This window comes from Nycticebus coucang, chromosome 6 (genome assembly GCF_027406575.1).
Source record: "Nycticebus coucang isolate mNycCou1 chromosome 6, mNycCou1.pri, whole genome shotgun sequence".
In the NCBI taxonomy this organism is placed as follows: domain Eukaryota; kingdom Metazoa; phylum Chordata; class Mammalia; order Primates; family Lorisidae; genus Nycticebus; species Nycticebus coucang.
Genome location: NC_069785.1, coordinates 71,231,264 through 71,248,487, shown reverse-complemented (window position 1 = coordinate 71,248,487; position 17,224 = coordinate 71,231,264). Strand labels below are relative to the sequence as shown.

The window sequence follows — 17,224 nt, the reverse complement described above, 5'->3', positions numbered from 1 at the left end:
AAATATGTTACTGGTACACAGAATATAACTGACATATTCTTTTGAATCTAGTTCAACAATCTCTCTTTTTTGTTTTGTTTGTTTATTGAGATAAGAGTCTCTTTTGCTCAGGCTAGAGTACAGTGGCATCATCCTAGCTCACTGCAACCTCAAACTCCTGTGTTGAAGCAATCAGCCTTCTGAGTAGCTTCCAAATTTACAAACTTCCAATTTACAAATTCTCTCTTCAGTGCTTACGCTGCTTATTAACCAATTCATTTGGGGTTTTAGTTTCTATACCTTTGGGGGATTATTTACTATACTTTTACCATTCTGTATCTACTTAATTCTGTTTCAAACCTCCTTGTTTCTTACTCATATTCCTAAGATATTTTTTATTTATTTCATTATATTAAACATAGTTTTTCTGCCTGGTAAGTCTAGTATACAGGTAGGAAGTCTTTGTGGATCTGTTTCAGCTCACTCTTGTTTCTTCTGACTCTACCTTTGGTGCTTTATTTTCTTGTATGTTTTGTTTTTCCTATGAGCTTCTCATTTTCTTTAGAAATTTATTGGTGGGAATTCTTTGAGGATTAGGCTTTAGTTCCTCCAGAGATGCATGAGGTGCTTCATGCCCAGCTAATTTTTTGATTTTTTTTTTTTTTTAATAGAGATAGTGTCTTGCTATTGCCCAGGCTGGATTTGAACTCCTGGGTTTAAGCAATCCTCCAGCCTCAACCTCCTAAAGTGCTAGGATTATAGGTGTGAGCCACATCTCCTAGCACTCCAACCTTTCTCTTTTAACTTGAGTTTTGCCTATTTAGATGTATTGTGTATACTGACATTTGTGAATTTACTCCTAATATTTTATTATGCACTATTGCCTTTTCTTGCTTTTTTATCTTTTTTGGTCTTCTTTTGCATTTATTGAGGGTTTTTCCTTTGCCCCTTTACTTTATATTAAAAGTCAGATGTTTTGTGTCTGTTTATTTAGTGACTGCCTCATTTAATTTTCCATGCGTACTGAACGGAACACAGGCTGAAGATATTATCTACCTTCCTGTTAAATAATATAAAGATCTTAGAATTATTTTACTCGTATTATTTTTTCCAGTTCATTTGATATTATCATTCAGTATCCTAGTTTTACCTTGTTTCTTCTCTTACACAAATGAGTAGATATTACTGGTGATTTGTGCAGTCGAATTTTTTTTTATTTGCCACACATTTACAAATATCTTTGCTCATCATTCTTTTTGCATCTTAAATCTTCTATCTGGGACTATTTTCCTTCCTTCCTGAAGTACATACTTTATAAATTCCTTTAATAAAGGGTTTTTGTGGTGAGCTCAGTTTTTGTTTGTCAGCAGATGTCTTTATTTTACTCTAATTTTTGAAATGTTATTTCAGTAGGTACAGAATTCTACATTAGTAGTTATTTTCTTGAACCCGTTCTTTCTGTTAAGACGTCAGCTGTCAGTCTGTCATTTCTTTTTGGCTGCTTTTAAAACATTCACTGTGCTGTGTTTAAGGGTGTGTGTGTCTGTGTTCGCCTGTGTCTGTGTATGTAGGTTTTCTTGGAATGTATTAGGTTTTCTAGATACAAGGACTAGAAGCTTCCAACACTTTTGAAATATTATTAGTATTTATCTCTTTAATTCATTGTCTCTTCCCCGTTTTCTCTATTACCTCTTTCTGTAAATCAATTTAAAATACATTAAAACTTTCATCCTATCATCCATACTTCTTAACACCTCCCTCCTTTCATATTTTCCATCTCTTTGTGTTGCTAGACTGCATCTGGCTAATTCTTTGGAATGACTTCCAAGTTACAAATTCTCTCTTCAGCTTCTCCCTTCAGTGCTTAAGCTGCTTATTAACCAATTCATTTGGGGTTTTAGTTTCTATACTTTTGGGGGATTAGTTACCATATTTTTACAATTCTGTGTCTACTTAATTCTGTTTCAAACCTGCTTGTTTCTTACTCATATTCCTAAGATACATTTTATTTTGTTTGATATATTAAACATAGTTTTTATGCCCGGTAAATCCAGTATACAGGTAGGAAGTCTTTGTGGATCTGTTTCAGCTCACTCTTGTTTCTTCTGACGCTACCTTTTGGTGCTTTATTTTCTTGTGTGCTTTTCATTGTGTTTTTCCTATGAGCTTCTCATTTTCTTTGGAAATTTTTGGTGGGAATTCTTTGAGGACTATATATCTCCTCCAGAGATTATTTATATTTGTTTCTTTCAACCTAAAGAGCACTTAAAATTAAATTCTCTATTTGAGGATTTGGAGCTGGGCTGATAGTATGAATTTGGACTGCAAACTCTCATAGAGAGCAATGTATAGTTTTGAAATTAAGTGTTTTTTTCCTCTCCATTTACAGTCCAAAAAAAATCCCTCTTTTTATGCTTTGCCTTCTGTGTAGACCTTATTTCTTATTCACTGTTACACATGTGGAACATAAAAGTTTGGGGGAATGTCCTAGCTTTGTACAAAGAGATCTCCTATGAGATTTTCCATTTGGGGTGACTGCTGGGGTTCCTACTGTGTTTCCTGCTTCTGTGAAACTATACGCTAGAAGCTATAGTCCCCTAAATTTTTACAGAAACCCAAAATTCAAGAGAGAGTTTTGGTACCAACCTTCTTCCAAAGATTTCTGGTTTTCCTTCATTTTTGACACCTTACCTTTATGCCAGCTTAGTGGAAGTTTAAAAATATTTTCTGCTTTATACAGAATTATCCACTGTATCACTTGTTAGAGCCATTTGTGGCATCTATTCTTCCATAATGCAGGAAAAAGGAATCTCTGTCATTTCTCAAAAGAGGAGTCAAGGTCCAGAGAGAAGAAGCCAGCTCACAGCCACCCACTCAGCAGTTAGATGAGTCCACTAAGATTATTGCTTACAGAAGGATTCCTGGGGCCATGGCTGACCTGGCAGGTTGTTCTCCATGACCTCCGTGGGTAGCATAGCCAGAAGTCTCCAGTTTATGGTCATGGAGGGCCAACTGTCCCCAGCACCCTGCCATCCTGTCTCACCTTCTGCTTTCCCTACCTTGCTAACAGGCTCATTGTGCAAGCCATCACCTTCTGGTTCACCAGACATGGGCTTGGAACATAAGAGGAAGAAGCGGTCAATCTTGTTAGAGATGGAATCATGAGCTTCCTCCCAATGATGGTCCACTCCAGAAAATGCTCTTGGCTCCTTCCCTACCATCCACTGATAAGTTCTAGGTTTCAGCTGGCCTCTCTTGGCTCCCTGCCTCACAGCAGCAGAGCCTCTGGCCCTCTGATGGTCAGCCAGATATTAGCCCTGGTGCCTGGAGAGTAAATATCAGCCTTGGCAACTAAAGAGCCACCTTTTGCTCCTAAACATTCACTACACTTTCACTGCACTTTTTTGATCTCTGTCCCAGAGGAAAAAAAAAGTCCAAAAAACTGAACACAGCTGGGTGGCGCCTGTGGCTCAAGGAGTAGGGGGCCGGTCCCATATGCCGGAGGTGGTGGGTTCAAACCCAGCCCTGGCCAAAAAAAAAAAAAAAACTGAACACAGCTAAGTACTCGGGCTGATTACTCTCATTAGCTTGAGAGCTCCTCACTCACCCACTGAGTGCTAACTTTACATTAAGTCTGTGCTACGCTGTGGACAGGGAGTAATTCATCTAACTCTCACGCCAATCCTGAAGTTAAAAGAAGTTAACTCACATACTGAAGGTCCCACTACCGGTAAGTGGTGCTGGGATTCAAACTAGTTCTGTGTAATTTCAGACCACACCATCCTGACTTTATAATCTGAAATAAACATTTGAAGACTCTAGAAAAGATAAAGCAACCGGCCCAAGGTCCTGTTGTTTACCCGAGGCAGTGCCAGGCTTGTGTGATTTTGTCTTGATGCCCCAGGGCAACAGGCAAGTTCAAAGCCCTCCTTGTGACCTTCAAGGGCCTGGCCTTTGATGTGCCACATGCTTTGGACAGTTTGAAGTCTTTTTAAATCATTAGTCCACCAGGAACTCGTTGGCTTTCATTGATAAAAAGAAACTGGTTTTTCCTCCAGAGAGAAGAGAACGCACAGGCCAGGGCGAGTCTTACAACATTGCTCTATGATGCTTTGACTCCAGCCAGACTGCAGACACACAGGGGGAGCAAGAGAGGTCAGTGCCAAGCTCTCCTTCTACCTCCTTCACCACCAGTTGGAGGAGGAGGCAAATCCCTGCGTCCTTTCCCAACACCAGCCCAGCTGCCTGACTGCTGCCTACCCACAGGGCTGTGGCTGAGCCTGCATGGGAAGTATCGAATGCTGCTTCGTTTCCATCTTCCTGTCTAACCTCGGATGATCTCTGGGCAAGTGGATTTGGAGAAAACTGCAAAGCTGGCTCTTCTTTCTGAAGCCCTCAGGAGCACCAAGCACAGAATAAATAAACAGAGCTGCCAGGCCGTGACACAGTCTAATTTAAACATGAACCCTGTTTAGGAAAAAGTTAGGCTGCCCAGATGAATGAAATGTGCCTGCCTTCAAAGACAGACAAAGGAGCTAGCAATGGCCTTTTTTTTCCTACTAGATTTCATTGCCGTTGTTTCGTTTCCCTTTCCTCTGGAAGCAATTATCTGAAAAAGCTGGTCCCTGCCCAGAGGAGTGTGTTGTGTAGACCTGAGGGAGATGTGCAGCAGTTATATTGGGGTGGCGGGAGAAAAGTGGGAGCAAGTTCAGCAAACAGTAGGGGTTCCATAGAGAAAGAGTCTTGGGAGGTACAGTGCTTAAAAACATATCCTCGAGTAGAGCTGGAAGACCTCATTCTGCAAATGAAGAAGCTAAGGCCCAGAGAGGGGAAGGGACCTGCTTGAGGTCACAGCATCAGGGAGTGGCACCTATAGATTAGGAGGTAGAAAGGGTTTCCTCCTGCTCAGGATTATCACTTGTCAGCCTTTCTGGTGTGTAACAGAGGAGTCATCAGCCCAGCTGGCGTGGGGAGGGAATAGAAGATATTGCAATGGGATTGGGAGAAACATATCCCCAGGGTCTTTACAACCCACACCTCACATCCAGGTTTGTCTCTGGCACTGACCTCTGTGGTATAGCACCCACCACACTGTACTGCACCCAGCCACGCCTGTCTCCTCCAACAGACTGTGAGTTTTTAAAAGGCCATCTTCCTAGTGCCAGCACCATCCACATAGCCAGCACTTCATAAATGTTTACTGAATAAGTGAACCAGTAAGCAGATGGATGGACAGATGTTTTTGTTACGCTTTCCAAAGATCAAATGATAATATGTGTCTGGGTTCATCTCTAGATTCTCTATTCTATTCCGTATATTTACATCTCTGTTTTTGTGCCAGTACCATGCTGTTTTGATCACTATAGATTTGTAGTATAACCTGAAGTGTGGTAGCATAATACCTCCAGATTTGTTTTTATTTCTAAGTATTGTGTTAGCTAGTTGGGGTTTTTTCTGATTCCATATAAAACGAAGTTCTATTTTTTCAACTTCTTTAAAGTATGACATTGGTGCTTTGATGGGAATTGCATTAAATCTGTAGATTGCTTTGGGTAGTATGGACATTTTAACAATGTTGATTCTTCCCAACCATGAGCATGGCATGTTTTTCCATTTGTTAACATCTTCTGCTACTTCTTTTCTCAGGGTTTCATACGAAAAACAAGTAAGTGAGGTGAAATCATCATATCGTACCCTATAAATGTATACACGTACAATTTTAATGAAAAGTTAAATAAATAATAAGAGGTCGCTTGGCCACATCCCTAAAAAAAAAAAAAAGAACAGATGGATGGATAGACAAACAGACTTTCCATATGAAAAAGATCTCAGTTCAGTGTTGTAGAAAGTTCCCAGAATCGGGATACAAAAGACAGGTGTTTAAATCTGGGCTCGCTGCTTGCCAGCCATATGACCTTACATGGGTCACTCAGCCCAGGTCTGACACACAGTAACAGTTATGCTCACCATGTGCCAGTATCTGTATTAAATAGTCCCATTCAAAACTCACAACCAATCTATGAGGCAGGCACTATGGCTCCCATTTTAAGATAAAAAAAACAAAGGTATAACAAGGTTAAGAAACAATAGTATAAGACAAGGAATTAAGGTACAATATTATATGCTGCTTTGACATCTGGTGACATGAAGAAGGTCCCAAATGACCTAACTGTTCCCCCACCACCACTCTACTCCCATGGACAAGATTCTCTAGCTAAACATCCTTCCTTAGCCAGGTGAAACTTCTGCTTTTCCCTGAATAGTGGGTCTCAGTTCTCTGCCAGCCATGGAATTATTCAAACAAGCCAATCGCATCCTCCTGCAGGACCCAGGAGGCACATCATCCTCTTGATACCTCGAAGCTTGCATTCCACAGCCCCTGTCTATTTCCTCTATTCCTGGGTGCAGCCTCCAGGCTGTGAGTACATGTGGTTAATAAGATGCTGTCCAGTGTTGGGTGTCATATGTTTCGCCATTCCTCCCAAGGATGATAATCACCCCCTACCAATGAGGTGAAGAGAAGGCGACCAAAACCAGAAATTGCCCAAGATCACATAGCTAGTAGGCCAGCCAGCTGGAACTTGAACCCAAGCATCTGATGCCAGAGCCTAGAGTCTTTATTTTTGTGCCAACTTGCTCACGTAAGCATTTGATAATTACCATCCCACTAGTCTGTAAGCATCATTAGGTCAAAGGCAGCATCTGGTTTAAAAAAAGCAACATTTTGTTGGGTGAATAAAGAGATGAATGAATGTCACATTTATGAACCTCCATTTTATTTTTTTCTAATAATTATCTTTAAAAAATTGAGACACAATCTCACTCTATTGCCCTGGTTACAGGGTAGTGGTGCCATCTTAGATCACAGCAACCTCTAACTCCTGTGCTCAAGCAATCTTCCCACCTCAGCCTCTAGCTTCCTGCTCAGTGCCAAAACTCAGTTTTCTTATTTGAAATTTCTCATTTCCATTTACCTTACTTGAAACAGTTTACCAAAGAGGTTAAAATTATTAACCTTAGAACCTTAGAACAGTTTACCAAAGAGGTTAAAATTATTAACCTTAGAACATGAGCTGGGTTTAAATCCTAGCTCCACCGATCACATAACCTTGGACAAGCTCCTTGACACTCTGAAATTCAGTTTTGCCATTACAAAAATGAGGGTAATAACAGAACCTACATTATTGGGCTGTCATAGGTCTAAATGAGTTAACACATACAACCACTCAGCAGTGTTAGCTGTTATTATTGGTGTACAGGATTATTTGTGACTAACACATTAGCATTCATATGTAAGAAGCTCTAGGGGAATTGTAGAACAGGTGATTGGCCTTTGGTGATGTCCTACCTCCCAGTCCCTTGAGGTAGAGACTACTGGATGCCTGCCCCAAAACCATTCTACTCTTTCCTTCTTCCTTCCTAACAGAACCCCAATTTTGTTGAGGAATTAGTCTCTCCCACAGACGACTTACAGTAACATTCCTAATCCCAGCCAAGAAGAGATTGTGACTAGCCTAACTCATACAGCTACTTTTATTCCCTTTGTCAGGGATTGACACATGAGTAGGAACAGAACCCAACTCAGCCCAGTGAACAATGAGGACAGGTGTTCAAGGAGCTTCTGGGAAGTCATCCTTTTTTCCTTCTGGATGTTGCCATGCCTGGATGAGATCAATGGAACTTCACTGCTGTGTTGTACTAGCCTGAAGGCAAAGAGGAGCCAAAGGCAGAAGACGAGTTAGAGTTGTGATGACCCCTATCTGAGAGTCCTCCACCTCTGAACTTATTTTCTGAGAGCTAAAACACTCACTCATTACTTAAGCCCATTTGGGTCCAGTTGCTTGCAGACAAAGCATCACAATTGATGTCATTCTTCTTGTATTTGGCACCCACACTCTCTTCCTATTGCAATCGATTGCTCTCAATTTTCTTCTCAGTCTCTCATCACATTAGAATATAGCTTTTTTTTTTTTTTTAAGAGATGGAGTCTCACTTTATCACCCTTGGTAGAGTGCCATGACATCACAAAGAATATAGCTTTTTTTTTAATTTGTCCTTCTTTGTGTCTAGACTTTAAACTTCCTGAAAGAAGGGAGGGTGTCCCTAGATCAGTGCCTAAGACATAGAATATTACACTCAATAAATATTTGTTGAATAAATCTCTTAGTCCTTGAGCTGTTATTAGATAAAGCCAGATAAAATCACTAACCCAGCAGCAGTTGATCTTGGATTGGAAATTCTAGAAGATTTGTTTAAAAATATTTACTGAGTTTTATGACATATTATTAAAGGCTATTATGAGGAAATGACATTGTCATATTTTGGATTTCACTTCCAATTTTGGCAGCTCGAGTAATCCAGATAAATTCTCCCTCTAAGGGGAACTTGAAAAACTGGACAAAATATTTTCCAAAAATCAGCTTGAAAGTTTGAGAAAGCTATTAAGGTAGTGAAAAAATGACTAGGCTGAGATCTAAAAGAGGAAGGAAACTCAAAGAAGTGAGCCTGATATTTGGGGCCGCTTTTGCCCTAGAAGCATTTGCAAATCTGAAAGATGCTGAGAGACTGGGAAACATTTTTAGCAATATTTGTGGGTGGGGGAAAGGTTGCAGTTCAGTATCTGCCAAAGTGGGGATCATGGCAAACCCTCAACACTTTTAAACCCTAAAGAGCTATACCCTAAGAGGGAGGGTGAACTGTCAGTAACCTAGACCTCATATAGTGTGTTACCCAGCTCTCAATACCAGAGTACCCAAGAAGATCTCAATTCCTGTCATATTATTAACATATTAACAGTATTAAGGTAACCTGAATAGCCTCAGGAACCTAGCAGAAGCAAGCAATTCTCTTTGCAAGATAAAATTTAAGTTCATTCTCTCTCTCTCTCATTCATTTTTTTTTTTTTTTTTTTTAGACAGAGTCTCACTTTTTCCCCCTGGGTAGAGGGCCGTGGCATCATAGCTCACAGCAACCTCAAACTCAGGCTCAAGTGATCTTCTTGCCTCTGCCTCCCAAGAAGCTGGGACGACAGCTGCCCACCACAACACCAGGCTATTTTTTAGAGATGGGGATCTCACTGTTGCTGAGGCTGGTCTCCAACTTCTGAGCTCAAGCAATCCACTCGCCCCAGCCTCCCAGAATGCTGGGATTACAGGCATGAGCCACCGCATATGGCCCCTCTCCATTTATTTTTTATAGACAATTTTCAAATACAATGACTTATGCACAAAGATAACCAGTCACATGAGGAGATAAGATGACGTATGTGAGCATCAGAGGAAATAAGGTACAACAGAAACACATTATAAGGGACACAGCTGCTCCAGCTCTAGGTCTCTGGGTTTCCAGGTCTCCCCATCTCTCCTCCAGCATGGCCCACAACAGCTCTGCTACCCAAACCATAGCAACAAACCATAGGCACAGTTGCACCAAATTCACAGATGATCAATTGAAAATCTTCATCGATACCTTCAATCAAAAACCTTACCCAGATTAGGCCACCAAAGAAAACCTTGCTTTAGAAACCAACACTGACAAGTCAAAAATCCAGATCTGGTTTCAGAATTGAGAAGCCAGGCACAGATTGGAGAAAAAGCCAGAACTTGAGGAGACTTTAGAATTGAGCCAAAGCCAAAGACAAGTTTGCCCTTCAGAAGAGAAGCAAAGAGGAGAAACTGGATGGTGTCACATCTCCTACAATCCCACACAGTTTAACACTATCATCCAGACACTTGTGAAAGACCTTTACCCTGGGATTGCGTGCAGAGAACAACTTGCTGCAGAAATTGGGGTTCCGGAGCCAAGAGTCCAAACTTGGTTTGAAAATAGAAGATCTAAATGCCATCCCCAGAGAAGAAAAAGAGAATATGATAAGTCCTTAGAACAAGACCAGGAACAAGATCTCTCAGGGAGATCAAGGTATAGAAGACACACAGTAAGGCCAACCTCCCCAGCAACACTCTGAAGCCAGAATATTATGGCTTATTTTATGTATTTATTTTATTTCCTACAAACTGAAGAAGATCACAGATGACACAGCATATTTTATATCATCACCTTGGGCCCCAAATCTCTCCCACAGTCTTCCTGGGAATCCACCCTTCTCCTGAGACTGCAGGCTGAGCATTTCAGAGGTTGCAAAGGGCTTCAGGAGATAGAGACAGACACCAGACGCACACACAGTCCTCCTGACCCGGCTGGATCCAGCGTTCAGCAGACCTCAAGACAATAAGAATAAACTTGGTAATGAAAAAAAGAAAGAAACACATCATAAGGCCTCCACTGAGTCGGACCAAGACTTTAAAATAATAATGTTTACTATGTTTAAGGTAAGATTTTAAATTTTAGCAGAGCATTTTAAAGAACCAAATCCAAGAACTTCAAGAATGGATTTTTAACTCAATGGAAGAAAGACTTAATAAATTGAAAGACAGTGAAGAAGAAAATATCAGGAAGGAAAAGATGAAAACTGCAAAGAGAGGATAAGAGAAGAAGGATACAGTTTGAAATTCTAACAAATGTTTGGTTGGAATCTCAAGGATAAAGAGGAAAAAAGATGCACACAATGTTTGAAGAAGGATGACTGAAAATTTTTCCAAATTTGATGTAAGGTTTAAATCCACACATAAAAGAATCCAAATTATTCATTTATTCTAGGAGAATAAATAAAAATAAACCCAACACATAGTAAATTTTCTCAAAGCCAAAATCAAAAAGAAAAATCTTAAAGGCAACAATAATTTTAAAAAATACATTTTCCTTTCAAAGGTGCAATGAGTTAACTGACAACTGACTTCTTTTTTTTTTTTTGGTTTTTGGCCAAGGCTGGGTTTGAACCCACCACCTCTGGCATATGGGACCAGCGCCCTACTCCTTGAGCCACAGGCACTGCCCGACAACTGACTTCTTAACAGAAATAACAAGAATGAGAAGACCCCTGCAGCTAATTAAGCCGACTGTGCTCTTTTCCTCAGGGGAGCCTGGTGTGCAATAGCGCAAATAGCAGCCTCCTTGGTAGTGTATGCAGCCTGTTGCATGTATGGGTTGCTCTAAGGGGCCTTGGAGACATTCATTTCCGAGAGATGTTCATGTGTTAGACTTTGTGTTCTTCCCAGTCTAGGCTCCAGACAGGTATGCCCAATGCCTTTGTAAAGCCCCAGGGCACTGTGACCAGAGTTCACATTGGCCAAGTCATCGTGTCCATCTGCACCAAACTACAGAACAAGGAACACGTGACTGAGGCGCTTTGCAGGGCCAAGTTCAAGTTCAAGTTCAAGTTCTCCTGGCCATCAGAAGATTCACATCTCCAAGAAGCGAGTCTTTACCAGCTTTAATGCAGATGGATTGGAAGACATGGTGGCTGAGAAGCAGTTCATCCCAGATCCCCAGTCAAATATATCCCCATTCATGGCCTCCTGAACGAGTGGCAGGCCCTGCACTCATGAGGACTCCCACTGTGCTGCCTCTCATTTGCACCTACCAATAATAAATCCTACTTCCTGTCCTCCCCCAAAATGAGAATACAATGAAAGGACATTTTCAATGTGCCAATAATAATAATATTGTCACTCTAGAATTCTGCGCCCAGAGAAAATATTCACCAGGAATAAAAGTGAAATAATGACATTTTCGTCCATACAGAAACTGAGAGAATTTGACACCAGGAAATCATCTCCCAGGCTCAGGGCCCCAAGCTCAGTGGTTAGGGCACCAGCCACATACGCCGAGGCTGGTAGGTTCGAACCCAGCCCTGGCCTGCTAAAACAACAATGACAACTGCAATAAAAAAAAAAAAAAATAGCTGGGCAGGCGCCTGTAGTCCCAGCTACTTGGGAGGCTGAGAAAAAGAATCGCTTCATCCCAAGAGTCTGAGGTTGCTATGAGCTGTGACTCCACAGCACTCTACTGAGAGCAATATAGTGACACTCTGTCTCAAGAATGAATAAATAAATAAATAAATAAAACCTACTCCCAAAGGAAATTCTAAATCGTATTCTTCCATCGGGGAGGGAGGAAAAAAAGAAAGATCCCATATGGAAAGTCAGAGATGCAGGAATAGCTACAAAAATGGCAGCTATATAGATAAATATAAATATTGACTAGCTGCAAAAACTAATGTCTCATGGTGCTTAAAACATAGAAACAATTGCCTTTGAACCAGAAGGGTAGCGACTGCAGCACAAATGTCTTGAGGCCCCTGCATTGTCTGAGAGGACGATAAAAGCACTTCTTCGTATTAGAGTTTCATCAATCAAAATGCATACTGGAATCTCTAGAGGGTCATTAGAAAATGGCAAATGAGTTTATCACTTCCAACCTTACGGAGAAGAAATAGAATAATTATAAACAAGCTATTCAGAAGAAACAAACAAAGAAAGAAAAAGGAGCATAAGTCAATCAGGACAAAAAGAAAATACTATAACAGTACACTTAAACTCAAGTATGCAAGTGATTAGAGTAAATGTGCCGAGCTAAGTACCTCAATTAAAAAATGAATTCAACAGATTGAATTTAAAAACATGTTGAATTTAAAAACCAACCATACAAGAAGGTCTAAAATACAAAGATATAGAAAAATTGAAAGAAAAACAGTCCATGCAAAAATTAACTTAAAGAAGGGCAATGAAACAACGTTAATATCGAACAAAGTAGATTTTTTGGCAAAAAGCATTGCTATAGATAAAAACACTTATAATAATAATAAAAAGTTGAAGTCACTAAGAAGATATGACAATTTTAAATTTGTATATACCTAATAACTCAGGTTCAAAATCTATGAAGCAAAAATTAACAGCACTACCAGGAGAGACACAACTCTGCAATCTTTGGGGGAGATGATGTTTTAAAATTTTAAATATTTTAAATGTTTAAAAAAAAACTGTTGCATGAAGTAGGTGTTTCAACTTACTGGGTGAGGATTCTGAAACACCCAGAGCTTAAGTAACTTGCCCAAAGTCACAGAACTAGTAAATATCAGGGATGAGAGTTAAAACCAATGGCTCTGCTACTGAAATGTAGTGGGAGACATTAATCCTACTCTCTTAGTAACTGACAAAACACACAGGCAAAACTCAGTAACTTAGGAAATTTGGGCATAGTCATCTTATTCTCTATTACAATAGCTCTCATGAACCTAAATGTTATAACACAATTATTGTCTAGTAGCAGATTGCCGTGAGGTTGAAATGAAATCACAGGTGTTTACAGACTGGAAGATGCTATAAAAATGTTAGTTATTGTTTGACTCTAAGTCTGCTATTTCTATTTGTCATTTTTAGGTGATTAGGTATGTTTGTAGTATCTGTTTTTGTTGTAATCCCTTCAGATCCCTATTGCAAAAAGGGCCAGTATAAATAATTAATAAGTTGGGCAGCGACTGTGGCTCAAAGGAGTAGGGCACTGGCCCCATATGCTGGAGGTGGCGGGTTCAAACCAGGCCCCCGCCAAAAACTGCAAAAAAAAAAAAATAATAATAATAATAAATAAATTGTTGTATGGGTCACTATGAAAGTTCTGAGACGGACTGGGTTATGGGCTGATTATTTTGCTTCCAAGGAACACAGTGGATAGTGTTCCTTCTGAGTCACCTGTGCAAGTTTTAACTTGCTTGGCTTATAGGGGTTGCTGGGAGGGCTTCACTTATTTCCATCCATGTGGATTTCACCTTTCTTGGTTTTTGTGTATCTCAAAACTTTCAGAGTGACCCACATATCACAGCTCATTCAGTTGATTTTAATAAGCTTGTGTGAATAGAATCTGAATTAAATATATTAAGGGGTCACATATAATGACCTGTTAGCATTTTTTTTATCCCAATTAGTGTGTTATTCAAGCTCTTGAATATCAATACAGACTTGCTGAAGGATGGAATGACTAGAGAGGTGGGGTGGGACCTTCTTCAAACCACCGACCTTCTCATGCCCCTTCTAGACTGCTTTCCTTGCCTTCACGGGATTTCAGGGAGGGTTGCAAGAAATGTAATTGGGAAAGCCCTTTGAATTGTATAGAGTTAAACAAATGTCAGGCACTGTTAAGAATCTCAAGTAATGCGGATAGCTCAACCAGCCTGTTTTATGCTGTTTCATATGTTGTTAATAATAAAAGCTAACATTCATTGAAAGCTTGCCACATGGTGGGCACTGCGCCAAGCCCATCCTAGCCTACATCCATTTCCTCTATTCCTTGGAGCTCCCCAACAGGCAGAGTGGTCAAGGGCACTGCAGCCAGAATGCCTGAGGCCATCTGAGGTCCTGTGAGGTACCAGCTGAGTGTCCTTGAGCAAGTTATGGTCCCTTTGGTGCCTTGATTTCCTCTTCTGTAAAATAAGAATAATGATAGCATCAACTTCATAGAGTGGCTGTGATTATTCAGTGAGCTCACATATGTCGAGAGCTTAGAACTGTGGCCGGCACTCAGTAGGTGCTTTAGGAGAGCTTGCCCTTTCATCATTCTCATTTTATATATAGTGACATAGTGGTAAGGAGCAAGTCACCTGCTGTTGAGGGGCCAGGCTGGGATGCTGATTTGAGTCTCTCTGACCCCAGAGCCCACATTCAATTACTGCAATCTCTCCCCAACAACCAACCCCACCAGCAACTTCAGGGTCCATCAGCCTTTGTAGTATGTTTGAGGTTCTGCAGAGACCAAAGAAAATGCTCCTCCATTTCATTTGCAATAATCCTCCAGACAATACTTGATTTGGGGCCCTCACTAAGTGGGGAGTTCTCAAGAAACCTTAAACCCCGGGCTGGGCGCAGTGGCTCATGCCTGTAATTCTAGCACTGTGGGAGGCCGAGACAGTTGGATTGCCTGAGCTCACAAGTTCAAGCCCAGCTTGAGCCAGAATGAGACCTTGTCTCTAAAAATAGCCAGGCATTGTGGCAGGCACCTGCAGTCCCAGCTACTTGGGAGCCTGAGGCCAGAGAATCTCTTGAGCCCAAGAGTTTGAGGTTGCTGTGAGCTGTGATGCCATGGCACTCTACCAACAGCGACAAAGTAAGACTTTATCTCCAAAAAAGAAAAAAATCTTTAAACCCAACACTTGCACCCCCATTTTCCTCACGAATGCTCAGCAGAGGAAAAAAATGCTCACAGAAGCATTCATTCCCCAAACATCAACTGAAACATCCACAGTCACCATACCTTCCCCCACACCACAACCACTTAGCCTTTGCCCCCAGCTTCAAATCTCTTGGGAGATGTTTATTCCCAGGACATGCTTAGGGAGGAGCTGCAGTAGCAGCTGGGACAGTCTGGGATAACCTCGCCTGGCAGAGCAGGAAGTTCATCCTCTTTGCAGAAGTAAGTGTAGACAAGCAGTCTCCAAGAAGCCACACACGGGTGGCTGCCCCACGCTGGTGGCTGCCCCAGCCTGGCAAGTGTTTGATCACGAGGACAAGGCTAGCCCCTCCCTCCTGTGGCAGAATAGGAGACCAAAAGAGGCAGCATCCTTTTTATATTCTGGTTGAGCAAGGCTGATGGGAGGTAGAGATTAGATAGTAGGTCCGTCACTGGTCATTTTGTCACGAACTGTTTCATGGTTTGTCTTGGGATCTGCTCTCCTGTCTTCTCTTTTTTGACTTTCCAGATCAGTCACGCAACTCGTGATGTCCAGAAGTCCCTGCATTGCCTTCCAGGCTGAGGACACCAGCCCAGAGGGCTAGGGATCAGGTCTCAGCTAAACAGAGAAACAGAACTCACTAATTTTTATCACCCTCTCAGCTGCCTTTGTGAGAGGCTGCTTTCTCCTCCTGGGCTCTCTTTCTGCAGGAGGGATGGTGCTCTTGACCATGTGGCCTGCAAGATCAAATACTTTTCTCTTGCCTATTAGAGTTTTACTCTTTTCAGGGACCTTGGGTGTGATGTGATAAATAAGCTCACACTATGGGTAATGGCTGCTATTAGTATAATAGGTTAATCTTCATCCCAAGGGGGATATTCTTTCTCAAAAAGTGTTCCCAGAGCCAGAAACTCAAAGGCAGAATTTCCAGTATTTCCAGATACCCCAGATGAGTCTGGAGGCAGTGCCATTAGGGCAGTAGGAGATGCTATCAGTGTTGTACTCAGAACCCCTGGATTCAAATCCTGACTCTGCCACTTTCTAGCTACAAAACCTGGGGCAAGTTGCTTCTCCTCTCTTACCCACTTGCCTTGGGTTGGTTTCCCTGCAAGTAGACTCTGATATGAGGGTTTAAGTGTAAGTAGTTTTTGTGGGAAGTGATCCCAGGAAACACTGTTGAGGAAATGAAGAAATAAGATGAGGAAGGAAGTCAGTACAAGGTGTAGGAGTGAGCAGGTTCTCCCTGCGGGCACCCTGGGACACCAAGGGGAACACCTGCAGAGGTGTCCCTTGGGTGCTCACCTGTCAGCTTCCAGCTAGGCTGAGGACTGCTCCCATCGATTCCCTGGTGCCCCTCAAAGGACAGAGGCTTGCAGTTGGAGGCTGGAAGATCCAGGGTTCACAGCCATAATAGTGATTCCAAGGGAGCAAATCAGAGTGGTGTCAGTGACTGCAGCCCTAAAACCCACTGCACGCCAGGGGACCAAGGAGAGCCACTGCCCGGTGCCGGGCCCATGCTCAGCGCCTGGCCATCGCTGGTTGTTGGTCCTGGGATTCATGTTCTGAGGATGCCAAGGACTTGCCAGATGGGAGTATGTGGTTTGGTTTGGAGAGAAGTAAGAAAGAAAATAAGGAAAGCAGGAATAAGCATATTCTTCATTTGGGCATTAAAAATCCTCCATATTTATAATGCTAAATAATTAGCATTATTTTTTCCCTTTTATCTTTTTATTACCACTTCTCCTCAAAAGATTAGGATTTGCCTTTTTGGAATTTGGTCTTCCCCCAGAAAAGGATAAAAAATGTGAAAGCTTTAACAGAGCCTTTCAATAGCCAAAGAGAGTCCTTCGAGAGCTCTGTCCCTGAGGCTTGCGACATGGCCACAGTGACTCCTAACACTGAGGCATCCTGCATCATCTGGAAGTAGAAAAAGGAGCCAGGAGGAACCAACGCCGCTCTGAGAAACAACGGGAAACGGCATCTTCAAAACATACAGGGTGATTTGTACATCTGAGGCCTCCTTGGGGAATTGTTTCTCTTCTGTAACGTGGATGTGGGTTGTGTTCCATCAGTGGAGTGTCTGTGTGCGTGTGCACGCCTACCTCCATGTGTGTCCATGTGCATGTGTGTGCCCATCACCCCCACCAAAAGCCCGCAGTGGGTGGGCAAATCTGCACATCGCCTCCT

At 41.7% G+C, this 17,224-nt stretch overlaps 1 non-coding gene across 1 annotated transcript; it reads left to right on the top strand.

Annotated features, from left to right (window-relative positions):
* Window positions 1-10,915: 10,915 nt before the first annotated feature.
* LOC128589473 (small nucleolar RNA SNORA70) lies at window positions 10,916-11,049 on the top strand. Its single transcript, XR_008381041.1, has one exon. It is a non-coding gene; the product is annotated as a small nucleolar RNA SNORA70 (small nucleolar RNA).
* The last annotated feature ends 6,175 nt before the right edge of the window (window positions 11,050-17,224 follow it).